At 53.6% G+C, this 14,001-nt stretch overlaps 1 protein-coding gene across 4 annotated transcripts in view; it reads left to right on the forward strand.

The window, feature by feature from the left end:
- PSD4 (pleckstrin and Sec7 domain containing 4) overlaps positions 1-14,001 on the forward strand; it is a 36,834-nt gene that overhangs the window by 8,006 nt on the left and 14,827 nt on the right. The window contains exon 1 of one of the 4 annotated variants that reach the window (XM_047766167.1): positions 6,478-6,779. The exons of 1 other annotated variant lie outside the window; for it this stretch is intronic. The gene's annotated coding sequence lies outside the window, so the exon portion shown is untranslated. Of the gene's footprint in view, positions 1-6,477; positions 6,789-14,001 lie in introns of those variants that run through there. 2 more of the 4 variants (XM_047766166.1, XM_047766164.1) reach the window with 2 other exon arrangements.

Raw genomic sequence — 14,001 nt, forward strand, 5'->3', positions numbered from 1 at the left:
AAATGAGAAAGCTAGTGGTGTTTGTCTCTACAGCATGGGTGTTTTTCCTATCACTTTCTGGGCCATACATCCTAGAAAAGGGATTTGAGGTAGGTTTTATTGAATTCTTTCCTGCCCTGTAGAAGAAATTTATGGCAGACTTATTTCTCAGAAGTTGCTTCTTTTGGTGAGATAAGAGAAGTTCTGAGAAAGCTTCTTACTACATCTGTCAGATCGCCAATGTCTTCATCTTAAAATAGACTTCATACCAGTTCTGGGGTATAGGTCCCTACGCCAGCATCAGAGAGGTCGAACTACAGCCAGTTGAGAGGTAGTAACAGTGAGGGGTGACCCATGCAGACCCTCTCCTGCACCACCCCCACATCTCATACCCCTTCTCAGCCCCCACTCGCAACTGGGCATGGTGGGGAGTGGGGCAGGAAACGAGGGTGGGCAGAGACCTCCGAGTCTTCTTACCCATGCCACAGAAGCGACCCCCACTGCTGCAGTGATAACACCAGATCCTTAACCCAGTGCATCCAAGGGAACACCAAGAATATCCTGGTCTTTAAAATGAGCAGAGAAATTCAATCATTACTTAATTCAACCAATTTAATTTTCTAATACTTTTATTTTTTGCTGATAACATATTTGTTTTTAGACAGGTACATATGAAGAAAACATAAAGAGCTTCAAATCATGTGTATTGTTATCAAGCATAGATATCCAGAAATTTTAGATATTTTAGAAATTAAGACCGTACTGAATGTGTAATCAGTTTTCTTAATAATATGCCATGAGAATCTTTTCCACTTTACAAAATACTCCTCAAAAACAAGATAGTTAGAGGTTGCCGAGGTTCACCATATGGCTCATTTAAAAAAATATTTTATTGGAGTATAGTTGATTAACGATGTGTTATTTTTAAGTATATAGCAAAGTGAATTATATACAAATACAAATATCCACTCTTTCTCAGGTTCTTTTCCCATGTAGGTCATTACAGAATATTGAGTAGATTTCCCTGTGCTGTACATTTGGTCCTTGTTGGTTATCTCTTTTCTATATAATAGTGTGTATCTGTTAATCCCTAGCTCCTAATTTATCTCCCCTACCTATATTTCCCCTTTGGTAACTGTAGGTTTGATTTTGCAGTCTGTGAGTCTGTTTGTTTTGTGAATAAGCTCATTTGTATCTTTTTTTTTAAATTAGATTCCTCTACCAGAATTGATTTATATGGTTCCTGGTGGATGTAGAGATTGCAAGCATTTTTGCTTTTATAAGGATCTTAACACATGTGTATTTCAAGAGATGCTTGTGAGCATCTTCTGGATGCCAAGGAGGCTCCGGGACGGAGGTGACTAACTGTTATGCCCTACCTGTTGCTTACATGTGACCAGTGGCTGCAGGGAAAGCGCTCATCTGCAAACATAGGGTGGGATTGAGGAAGCCGAGCAGGGAGAGAGCAGCTGGGGCCAGACTTTGCCAAGAAAGAAGAGGGGCAGGGAGCTGTGGCCTGGGCACCTGTCCACAAGCCAGGTGGGGATGCCTCCCAAGGTTACTGTGCCCACCAGGGGATTGGGCAACTGAGTCCAAGAAACAGAAGCTTGTCACCCCCTTTCTTTTGTAAGTATTACTTCCTGCCCTTCCCCAGGAAAACAAGGGCAGCTTTGGTGCCCATGAGTGTAGGGCAGTTGGTGAGGGGGTTATTGCTGGACCATGTCTCCTTTACTCACTGCCCTGCCTCCGAGAGACTTCTCCCTCCCAGTCTAAGATCGCAGGCATCAGGGAGGGGCACAGGGGCCCTGCGGGGGCCTCAGTCCCTGGAGACCCTCACCCTGGCCCTACACCCCCCCGCCCCCCGCAGTTCTCTGCTCTGATTCCCAGGGAGCCCACAGCCCAGTTGGCCAGTGGACTGTCACTCTCTAACCTGGCAGAGGAATGTTTAGGGAGGCAGGTGTCTGACCTCCCTGAAGGCCTAGACTTGGGGAGACCAGAGAACTAGGAGGGAATAGGGCATTTTCTGAGGGAAGGGGCATGTGTCTGCCTCACTCCCAGGTCTCCCTAGAGGAACCTTTTCAGAGACAAGTTCAGGGACACAGGGGCACACGGAGATGCTTCTGGCCTCAGCTCTCATCCTGCCCAGTAGCCAGTAAGCGTCCATCCACTTAGGATTTTCATAAGCTTTGAGCTGTAGAAGTGAGCTCAGGCAGGGATCTCAGTAGGCCTGCTTGCTTGGAAGGAAGGAAGCCCTGCTTCTTTGTATCAGCAGCATGCAGATGGCAACAGGGTATAGCACACAGTGTCTTTGGTTTGGCAGTCGTGGGCTCAAATCCAGCCTGAGTGACCACTCTGACCCTCGGTCTCCTCGTCTGTAGCATGGAGGTAGTAACGCCCCACTGCCACACCAGGCTCTTGGGTTTGGCGATACTGCCTGCGAGGGGCCGGGTGCATGTAGGCGCCGAGAGGCCCTCTGTGAGAGGTAGTTATCAGTCAGGTGCCGGTTCCCTTCCTTACCCCCCTGCCTCTCACGGGGCAGGGCGTGTGCTTCCTTGGAAAGTGGGTTCCACTGCCCCATACTCGCTCAGTCTGTGAGCCAGCCACCTCCCCACCTGTGCTGAGCGGCTTCCTCCGCAGGCAAACAGGAAGTCACTCACCTCGAGGGAGGGGGCGGAAGGGGCTGCCAGGCAAGGCTGCCTGCCTCCAGGGCTGTGGTCAGGGCAGGAGGCTGTGTGTCTGCTGGGCCCTGGGGAGGGGGATGGTGAGCTGGGCGGGGGCCCCCAGGAGTGGGAGGGGGCACAGCTGATAAAAGCTCACTGCAGGCAGGGACTCTGGGGACAGGAGCCAGTTTCCCTGGTCCGCCCAAACCAGGGCTGCACTCCCTGTGAGCTGGGGGGCCCTCCTTGTAGAGCTCCCCCCCCACCCCCCGTCAAGTTTTGCACCTTGGGAAGGAGGTGAAAGTTCTCAGGAGATGGAACTCTTCCTGGAGTGTGCAGTAAGCCGGAACCTCCCCCAGCCACACCCCAAGTCCCCCCAGATATACACCCAACACCCAGGAGACCCAGTGCCCAGGAGGAAGGGGAAGAGGCCCATCTCACTTCCCACCATAGTGCTTGATGGGATGGAGCAATGGAAGCCGAACCGCTTTTCCTCCTCTTTCATTCATCAAACGGTTGGTGAGCCAGCCCCTCTCCTGTACCACCCGGGCAGCAATGGAGGTGAAGGGACCAGTCCTCACCCTTGAGAAGTCAAGGGAAGGATGGAGACTCAGAAGCACATGCAGGAAACTGAGCACTGGCCCCGGGCCTGATCTGCAGTGTGTCTGACCCAGTGGGCCCAGTGAGCCCAGCCAGCCTGGCAGGGGGTGGGGTGGGTGCTGGGACGTGGCAGAGACCAGACCCCCTTCCTCAGGGGTCCTCATCAGCCCTCACTTCCTGCTTACCTGGTTTCTGTCGCCTTGTGCCTCCTGCCCCGACCCCGGCTTGTCTGTAACCTCCATGTGGCCATGGTCAGCAGTCACTTCGTTCTTTATCTTCTGACCCTTTCCAGTGGCATTTGACACAGCCCACCACTTCCTCCTTCTGAAGTTATCTTTCTCCTCTCTTGTCTTGGGTGACGACACACCCTCTCAAGTGTTTCTCTCAGCTCCTGTCGGCCCCTTCTCGCCTGCTGTGCAGGCTTCTCTTGGGGAAGAATGGGCCACCTCCCTGCTGGTCACCCTTGGGCTCCTTTTCCCAGCCCAGCCTCTCCTGTCAGTTCCAGGGGCGAGCTCCTCCTCCTGCCTGAGTTCCTCACCCAGATCTCAAGCCTGGTATTTAAAGAACGAAACTCTCTTCATTCTTTCCCCTAAGCCACAGCTCCCCAATTCTTTCCCAGCTCTGTAAATATGATGACCATCATACAGTTGTTCAAGCCAGAAATCCAGGGGTTCCCATCATGGCTCAGTGGTTAACAAACCCGACTACCATCCATGAGAAGGAGGGTTCAGTCCCTGGCCTCACTCAGTGCGTTAAGGATCCAGCATTGCCGTGAGCTGTGGTGTAGGTCAAAGACACAGCTCAGATCTTGCGTTGCTGTGGCTGTGGTATAGGTGAGCAGCTACAGCTCAGATTCGACCCCTATCCTGGGAACTTCATATGCCACAGGTGTGGCCTAAAAAGACAAAAAAAAAGAAGAAGAAGAAGAATACAGAAATCCAGAAGTCACCCTTGACTTCTCTGTCATCACTTAAGCAGCAGGTTCTACCAAGCATCCCCAATAGAGATCCCACATCCTCTGTCTCCCCTTCTCTGCCCTTTCTGACTCTGCTTCAAGCCAATGTCCCACCTCCCCTGGACTGTCACACAGCCCCTGTCTGGTCTTCCTGCCCTCACAGAGTCCTCAACTGTCTATGCTCCATGCAGCAGCAGGCGATCTTAAAAATAAATACACCTGTCACTTCCCTGCTTACATGCACCCTGGCTACCCCTGGGGACCTTGTGGGATGTGACCCCATCCTCCTCTCCCACCCTCCCCTCAGCCAGCTGCACCAGCCACACTGGCTGGCTTTCTGTTTTCTGTTCCGTTACCTCCCGGAGACCTTTCTAGTCTCAGGTTAAGAAATTAGACATCTGCCCCAAATGCCCACCTCATGCTTCTCATCTGCTGGCTGCCCTTCACGGGCATAGCGTACCCCTGGTGTCCCCTGTCAGTGGGCTTGCCCGATGCTCATTTTCCTCTCTCCCCACCCCTTCCGTGGCCAGCATGAGGCACGGTTTATAATCGCGCGTTGATTACTTCCTGCCTTGTTTATTTTCTGTCTGTCACTAGATTGGAAGAACCTAAGGACAGGGTTCTGGAGTTTTAGTCCTGATAGAGAGCAGCTTCTCACGTGGGGACAACACAGAGCCAGTGCTGGCTGAGCCACGGCCACATTCTGGAGCCTCTGTGAGGCTGGAAGCCTGAGGGAGGGTCTGCATTAGGTCAAGGTGACTAGGTTTCTGGCTTCGCTGGCTGGGCATAGCGATGTAAACTCCCCCTGCAGGCGTTCCCCCCGTGGCACAGCGGAAACGAATGTGACTAGGGAACCATGAAATTGTGAGTTCAATCCCTGGCCTCAATCCTCAGTTAAGGATCCGGTGTTGCTGTGGCTGTGGTGTAGGCCTGCAGCAGCAGATCTGATTCTACCCTTAGCCTGGGAACTTCCATATGCTGTGGGTGTGGCCCAAAACAAAACAAAACAAAACAAAAATAAAATCTCCCTACCGGAGGAGCAGCTTGGGGAGGGGGTGAGCTGGGTTTGCATTGCTCTGAGTTGGAGATAAGCCTACCTCCAACAGCGTCAGCCCCAGAAAGTGAGCAGTGGAGGCCCCCTCCTGTGTTTGGATATGTGGATATTGTAACACTGCAGCCGAGGCACTGATATAAGACGTGTGTCCTCTTCTCCTGCTGCCCACTTTACTTATGACCTGGAGATCCAGGTTTGAATTAGGATTCTCAGCCTCTGCTGAACGTGGCTGTGGCAGCAGAACCCACCCCAGCCTTTAGCCCCTACTCTTTCTCTTCCCGTCCCTGGCTTGGTACAGCCTGTGCATGGAGGGGGGGGACTCGCCCGAGGTCCAGGCCCTGTCCATCCCCTCTCTGTCTTTCCCCCTCCCCCAGGTTAGTCTGCACAGTGATGCAGTGTCCCCTGCAGGGGAGATGGGTAGGTGCCCTGAGGGTCTGGGAAGTAGAGAATCCCAGGCTTCTGGGTCCCCAGAGTGTGGTAGAGAAAGGCCTGGTAGGCATGTCCCTGTGGCCTCCTCGCCCTGTGTGTTTGGTTGGGGGTGTGGGGTGGCGGGGGCTGGCCTGCAGCTGAAGCCCCACACCCTCTTCCCTGTGGGCCAGGCTGGCCTGGGTCTGAGTGCCTTGCACATTGAAGAATCTTCTGGGCCATTGGATTTATGAGGCCTGGCGCTCAGGATGGTCTTTAGACCGTCAGTAGGGAAGCGGGCGGTGCTTCAGGCTGGAAGACAGATTGGTACCATGAGTGCGGTTCCTCCAGCCTCAGCCTCACATTCTGGACACCTGTGACCTGTGTCCCTCAGACATTGACTGAGAATCAGCCGTGGGAATGGATGAGTTGGTGCATGTGGTCAGATGCTCTGAGTTCTAACCGCAGCTCTGTGATTTCCCAGCTGTGCAACCCTTGCAGTGGCTTAACCTTTCTGAACCTGCCTCTGGCTACAAGTCATGAATATAGCAATGCTTTATAACATGGGTGAGGGGGGTGGCTCAGGGGCTATGGAGGGACACCTTGTCACTACAGGACAGTTGTACCCAGGGCCATTATTGCCTACACCAGGCATAGCCACATACACATCGATGGGAAAAGAAACGTTGCCAGCCCCAGGGTTCTGCTGAGCCCCAGTGGGTGCCCTGCAAGGAACTGAGAGCTGGGCAGAGAGGAGAACCTGGTGATGGAACCGCAGGGAGGAGGGGCAGGGCGTGGTCACGGTCAGGGCACTACATCTTCCTCTTTCTTTCCCAGGCCCTTGACTCTGGGCCGTGGAAGGTGGGGGACCCCCAGGAACAGGGGCAGGGGGCCAGAGGCGCTGGGCCTGGGAGCGGGGGCTCTCGTCTCAGGGCAGGAAGTGTGAGGTGCAGAGCAGCTGGGGTGCCCCGGAGGCCGCGGGGAGTAGTGGGGGGGGTGAGTGTGGAGAGGGGAGCGGAAGTCAGAAGCTCCAGCCGCCACGTTCCCCATTCAACGGGGTGGACAGATCAGGCAGCAGAACCGTGCCTGAGGAGCCAGACCCACACATCCCTTCCCGGGACCTTTGGAGGTGAGCAAGGTGGGCCTGCCTGGGCTGGGGGCAGGGATGCCGAGAGTCACCAGTGGGCCCTGCGGTGGCTGCTGGAGCAGGCGGGCAGGAAGGAGGGTTCCGTAGGCCTCTGCGTGTGCCCCTGCTGTGAGCTGGGCCTGGGCTACAGCTCCATCATCCCCCTTCCTTCTCTCCACCCCCCTCCTCCCCCAGCCCAGCCCTTTCCCTGATTCCTCCTCTGGCCCCAGTACCCTGGCCTCCTTAGTGCCCCTGAGGATCTGAATCATGAGGGTGAGGGGCCGAGAAACTCCTTCCTACAGCTCCGGTGGGCCTCCCCGGGTCCCTGGTGACTGGTACCCAGCGGGGGGCTGGTGTGCCCAGAGGCCCCAAATGAGGCTTCCAGGAAGGCCATGTGAGGGGTAGGGGCCCAACCTTCTGGTGTTCCCCAGGTGGCACTGGGTGAGGCCTGTCGACCTCATGGGTAACAGGAACTGCCTCACCCTCAAAGGCGTCCCTGTTTGGGACACTGTCAGACTTGCTAGTGGCTGTTATCCGCAGCCACTGCCCATTTGTTCCAGGGCTAAGGTCTCGGGAGTGGTGTCACTCCTCTGCTGAAAGGCTGGGAAGGGTGAGCTGTCATCAGCTGATAACAAATGCCCCAGAGGACTGTGGGGCCATAGCCAGGAGGCCAGTCTACCCCGGCTTTAGGGCATCAAGGGTTCCTTCCGCTGCACAGAAGGAACCACCCAGTCTAGGGATTAGAACCTGGGCTCTAGGCCTTTTGTAGAAGGGGGAGATTCAGGAAGCAGGGAAAGAGGCCCAGCCTGGCCCTGAGCCTCCTTGTCCTTCCCGGGCAGTAGCTGCCCTGGAGACGCATTGGCACTCTGCCCCCTCATCCTCTTGGCCTTCCTTCCTCTCTGTCCCCCCACCCTCTCAGCCCCACCACCCTCTCTTCCCCCTCCATTCTCCCTCCCTGTCTAAGTTCCAGCTGAACCCACCTCAAGGTTCTCAGCACCCAGTGGTGTGTGGGGGTGTGTGTGGGGTGTGTGGGTGTGCACACACACGTACATATGCATGAAGCCTCCTTCCGTGTGGGCAGGATGTGGGGTGGCCTCTAGTCGTGTACTTTGGTTGCTCTGGCTCCAGGTTCAGGCAGGGGTGTCTGTCCTGCAACTCCGGACGGGGGTGGGGGGGGGGACGACCCCACCTTCGGCTCCTGCCCTTAGGGACAAGACCCCTAACCTGGCTCCCCTCCCTGGCTGTGAAAGGACAGCACAGGTCACCTCCTAAATCCCTGGCTGGGCCTGCAGCCTTTGCTTTTTGCATAGGAAGGGAACATTTCCAGCGCAAAAGGAAGTTTTCTGAGTTAGAAGCTCAAAAGGAGGAGTTTACATTATGGCTCAGTGGGTTATGAACCCAACTAGCATCCACGAGGATGTGGGTTCGATCCTTGGCCTCGCTCAGTGGATTAAAGGATCCGGTGTTGCCATGAGCCGTGGTGTAGGTCGCAGACACAGCTCGGATCCCATATTGCTGTGGCTGTGGTGTAGGCTGCCAGCTGCAGCTCCGACTCTACCCCTAGCCTGGGAAGTTCCATATGCTTCAGGTGCGGCCCTGAAAAGCAAAAAAAAAAAAAAAAAAAAAAAATGCTTAAAAGGAAAGAGAGACGCACACTCCAAATGGGACACTCAAAGCAGACCCCTGGGGGACTGAGGAAGCCCCACTGGCCTGAATCTGTGCTGTTAGGGAGGGTCCTTGATTTGTTTTTGTTCATTTTGGCTTCTCTAAGTGGACCCACAAAGCAGCAGCATTAATCTGAGCAGGACATGGTATTTCTGAGCACCTACCAAGGGCTGGGCCCCACGTTAGATCCCGGACCCCCTCCATTTTATAACAGACCTTTGGACTAGCTTTAGCCATCTGATTTCCTTCCTTCCCAGGCAAGGAGCCAAGTGAAGTTTTTGGCCAGAGTCACCAGGCTCTTAGAATTTGAGTTGTACTTAGTTTGAGTCTAGTCTGTGAGCCTCCAGGTGTGGGGCAGGAGGGGGGTGAATGCAGGACACCCACTGCTGTCCCCATCTCCACTTGGGTAGGCTCTCACCAGCCTGCTGTGGCCTCTCTGCACTTCAGGGCTCAGGCCATGTGCCCACGCACCAAATGGAAGGCAAACCCTCTCGAAAAGGGTCATCCAGGTACCACGTGGGCTCCTCCCTGTTCCAAGGTCGGAAAGGACTTACTTTGGAATTTCCATTGTGGCTCAGCAGGTTGTGCACCTGACTGGCGTCCATGAGGATGTAGTTCGCTCCCTGGCCTCTCTCAGTGGGTTAAGGACCTGGCATTGCCGTGAGCTGTGGTGTAGGTCGCAGATATGGTTCAGATCTGGCATTGCTGTGGCTATGATGTAGCCTGGCAGCTGCAGCTCCAATTCCACCTTTAACCTGGGAACTTCCATATGCTTCAGGTGCGCCCCCTACCCCACCCCCCAAAAAATGGAAAGAAAAGACCTTGCCTTGAAGCCCAGGATAGATTTGGGTGACAATGGGAGGGACGTTAGGTCCCACAGCTGTTGGTTTCTGTGTCCTTCACTGCCCATCTGCTCGATGTAGGCTCAGCCCCTGGAGAGGTCACTACACTCAAGACGGGAGCCCTGGGGGGGTTGCTCATGGAGCACCTGCTCTCTCCTCCCCGATCCTCAGCCCCCTCCCTGCTCCTTCTCCTCACTGGCTTCTGGAGCTCCAAGCATTGTCTTGGATTCTGAGGAGCCATTTCACTTCACCCTGAACTTTTCTTTGAGCTTCCTGAGCCAGCATGGTGCTTAGAAAAATGAAGTATTGCTAGTTTCAGAGGTAACAATACCTACCTAAGAGGCCTGTGGCAGGCACTTTCTCCCTTCTTTGTTTGGGCTAGAATACTTGAGTGATTTCAAGAGATCACTAAACACCAATGGGTTAAAAAAAGAAAGAAAGAAAGAAACCAGAAAAGTTCTAGATGCGTGAGACCTGGGCTCTGCTCCTCAGTTCCGGGTGCCCTCTGCCTAGGATGTGCCATCCTACCTCCAGGAAACAGAGACTGGTCTCCACCCTTGACCCTTGACCCTCCACCCTTGCTAGGGCATGCTGTCCTCACCCAGGTGCCTGGCAGGATTGCTGTGTTGGCTCTAAGAAGAGACCACACCCCTTAGGTCATCCTGCCCCTTCATTCAGGGAAGAGCAATAAAAGGGCAGAGAAAGTGGTGTGGTTGAAGGTGGCAGGAAAACGAGAAAAGGAAAGAAACTCCTTTTTTTTTTTTGTCTTCTTTTAGGGCTGCACCAGCAGCACACAGAGGTTCCCAGGCTATGGATCCAATTGGAGCTGTAGCTGCTGCCCTACAACACAGCCACAGCAATGCCACATCAGAGCCAAATCTGCAACCTACATGACAGCTCACAGCAACACCAGATCCTTAACCCACGGAGTGAGGCCGGGGATTGAACCTGCATCCTCAAGGATGCTAGTCGGGTTCCTTGACTGCTGAGCTACAATGGGAACTCCAGGGAGAGAAACTTCTCAAACTTGCAGTTCCACTAACCCTTCCACAAGTGGAGAGCACAGGCCAGAGGGTTGGATGGGTCCTGGAGTCTCCTCCTCTCTGTCCAACTGCTGCCTCAGAAGCAGCACCCAGGGGACCATTTTGGCAACTGGGCTGTCCTGGCAGGAGCCACCTCTGGGAAACCTCTGCCCTTAAGGCACTGGGCTTCCTGGGAAGAAGGTGTTATTGACTCATGGCTGGATTGTCCCTCAGCAAGAAGTCATAATGTCATAATGATGCTAAAGCTCCTCCTCCAAGCCTCAGTTTCCCCAGTCCTGTAGTAAGGTTGATGAGGATAGGCTTTCTAAGGGCACATTTACATCTTCACCCACCTATCCATTTATTCGTCCTTCCATTCATCCATTCATCTCTCCATCTATCCATCCGTCCGTCCGTCCATCCATCCATCCATCCATCCTTCCATCCATCTATCCACCTATCCAATCATACCTCCATCTTTTCTCTTAGTTCCACAAACACTCCTGGAGTGCCACCTCTGAGTCAGGCAGGCCCTGCCCTGGTAACAGTGGGGAAAACAAGTGCATTAAGGGGCTCAGCTTCAGAAGGAAGTCATACTTCATTCAACCCATGCATGCCCAAGGAAACTGATTTCCTAGGTAGAAAAAGAGAGTGCTGCTTAAGGGAGCCACAGGCCTGGGTTCAGACCCCAGTTTCTCAGACCCACCTGCTGAGCTACTCTGACACATTTCTGAAGCTCTCTGAGCCTTGTTTCTTTATTAGTAGGAAGGTGATGTTATCACTTGTCTCAGCCCTGGGGTGGCTGATGAGACAGTGAGCTCAGTGCTGCAGAGCACAGGCTAATGAGTGACACATCATGGGGGCGAGGGATACTCTTAACATGGGGTTGGGTTGCCAGGTACAATATAGAGTGCAGAGCTAAAACTGAATTTTGGATAAAAAAGGAGTCATTTTTTAGTACAAAAAATGTCCCAAATGTTGGGCATCCTCTATTGTTTATTTACTAAATGTGGCAACTCTACCAAGAGGTCATGTGCGCCTGTGTGGACCCATCTGCCTGGAACCAGGATATCTGCTACCAAATTCTGTAACCCGCTATGCTTCCTGGGGGCTCCTGAGCTTCTGGAGTCAACACTAACCTTCAGTTTTCTAGCCATTGGAACTAAAGGGTGGCGAACTTTGTAGCTGGAGCAGGTGTAACACAATTAGTCACGGGAGAGATTGCAGCTAGCTTTTCCATAGTGAGAAGGCAATGGCAGAAAGCACAAAGCTCCTCCTCCTTGGCACCCACATTCGGTGAAGGGGAGCTGAGCTAGAGGCATGTAGGTTAACACACTGGAAATGACACCATGGAGTAAATGCTCTGAAGCAGGAGAGGAATGGCGTGCAGCCAGGTTCAGAGTCCTGGCTGAGTCAGCCTGCACCCCTTTTCCCACCACTGCAGGATCTGCCCCTGCCCTGCTTCCTCACCTCCATCCCCAGTCCCCACCCCATCTCCCTTGGGCCCCAGACATCTGCTCTCTTCCCTTTGGTCTCTGGAAAGCTACTCCAGTGTCTCTGATTTTTCTTTCCCTTTGAATCTATGGTGAGGAAGCCCCCATTTCTTCTGGATTTATGTTTAGTGTGGTCATTAACAGTTTCCTGCTTTATTTCACATATTTATTTATTTGGCCATGCCTGTGGCATGCGGAAGTTACTGGGCCAGAGATCAAACCCACGCCACAGCAGCGACCCAAGCCACAGCAGTGACCTGAAGGCTGGATGGGGTGCTTCCTGGGGGCCTAATGCTTCAGAGGCCTCAGTTCAGCAATTACAGATTTTTTTGCTCTGCTCAACGTGAGGAATGTGGGGGTCAGGACCAAGGGAGAGCTACCAACTCAGCAAGGGATTCTGGTTTTGAGGGACTTTTAGGAGGATGCTTGCCAGGAGATTGAGAAAGTGAAATTCGCAGTGGTCCTGTCTTGTTTCTCTTGCGCACCTCGTGAAAAAGGAACAGTGCCCACCCAAGCACTGTAGGTGACCTTAAGCAGTAGGACCCCACCCAGACTTAGTTTCCCAGCTTTGAACTTTCCCATGTATTGAGTGTCTCATGATTGGCCATGAAGTAGGTGAGAGGTGAAAGTCATGCCTGGTTACCGGTTGGGAGCAGGTGTTATGTGTATGTGTGTGTTTCTTTTTGCCCCCAAATATTTCAATACAGCTTATACGCAGTCCCCAAACTCGATACCCGGGGGGTTCCCATTGCTACTTAGCAGGTTAAGAACCTGACTAGTAACCATGAGGATGCAGGGTCAATCCCTGGCCTCAGTAGGTTAAGGATCCGGTGTGGCTGTGAGCTGTGGTGTAGGCCTCAGATGCAGCTCGGATCTGGCGTTGCTGTGTCTGTGGTGCAGGCCAGTAGCTGCAGCTCTGATGCGACCCCTAGCCTGAAAATTTCCATAGGCCACAGGTGTGGCCTTAAAAAATATTAGAGATCTGTGAGTGAAGAAAGGGAGGCAAAGGGAAACTGAATGATGCGATGCAGTCCAGAGTACATCTGATACTGGGAAAGCTTACAGAGGGCCGGCCTTCTTACCCTGCATTTCCTGAGGACCAGTACCCAGAGGGAAACAGGTCCAGCTATGAGTTGCATTGTATACATGATGTCAGAACAAGCCAGTTGGTTTTTTGGTCTTGCTCATGGCATGTGGAAGTTCCCTGGCTAGAGATTAAACCTGCGCCAAAGCAGCCACCTGAGCCACTGCAGCAATGACCACACCAGATCCTTGACGCTCTGTGCCATAGGAGAATTCCAAAAAGCCAGTTGTTCTGCAGAAGCAAGGCTACCCCCAAAACCATGTAACCTGGGGACCACATTCAGGGGATGGAGATGCATGCTTCTAGAAAATACCCTGAGAGATTCCTTGGCTGCATTCCATCAGGCCCCACCCAGAGTGCCAGTGTGGCTGATGCACTGGGCAGCTCTGAGCAGATGTGATGCAGCCCCAGGTGGATGTGGCTGTGCATCCCCAGCCTCTCCCTCCCCCTCCCCAGGAGGCAGCAGTCTCCTCCCCATGCAGCCCATGTGGCCTGAAGTGTCCCCCTGCAGGAGCCCAGGCTGAGCTCAACCAGCACCCGTTACCTGCTTCCACCTCGGTAGGCTGCACAGCTGTGCCCAAGAACCAGCCCTGGCAAGGATGCAGGCCCCGAAGACAGGAACCTTGGGAGATGGATGAGAGACATGCTGTAGTCTTTCTTTCCTGGGTACCCGCTTTTCCCTTGAGTCTGTCCCTTCCCTTAACCTCTAGCCTGCATCTGTTTGGCGCCCATGTACATTGGCTTACATGTTGTTTTTTGTTTGCCATGCTTTCACCCTCTTTTGACACTTCCCCCTTCTGCTCCAGCTACCAACCCTCTTGGCCTTGACATTCCCCAGCATAGGTTCCCAAGAGGAGGATCTGGTTTGCCCAGTTCATCCGTTTCAGCCACTGTGGCCACCTTCAGCCAATGGATGAGTGTCCCTGGGGTGGGTGCCGCCCTAGCGCAAGCAGTTGTGATTGTGGGTCAGATGGCGTGGAAGGTACATTCCACCTCTGCAGGGCTACAGAGGGCAGCGGCCAAGCTTTGGGGTTACTGATAAGGCAGAAACTCAAAACCACGTGTAACTTGATAGACGTGTGCTTCCGGGGCGGACAGCCCTGCTGTGCTAACCTCCGT

This window comes from Phacochoerus africanus, unplaced genomic scaffold (assembly GCF_016906955.1).
Source record: "Phacochoerus africanus isolate WHEZ1 unplaced genomic scaffold, ROS_Pafr_v1 Scaffold_5, whole genome shotgun sequence".
NCBI classification, from domain to species: domain Eukaryota; kingdom Metazoa; phylum Chordata; class Mammalia; order Artiodactyla; family Suidae; genus Phacochoerus; species Phacochoerus africanus.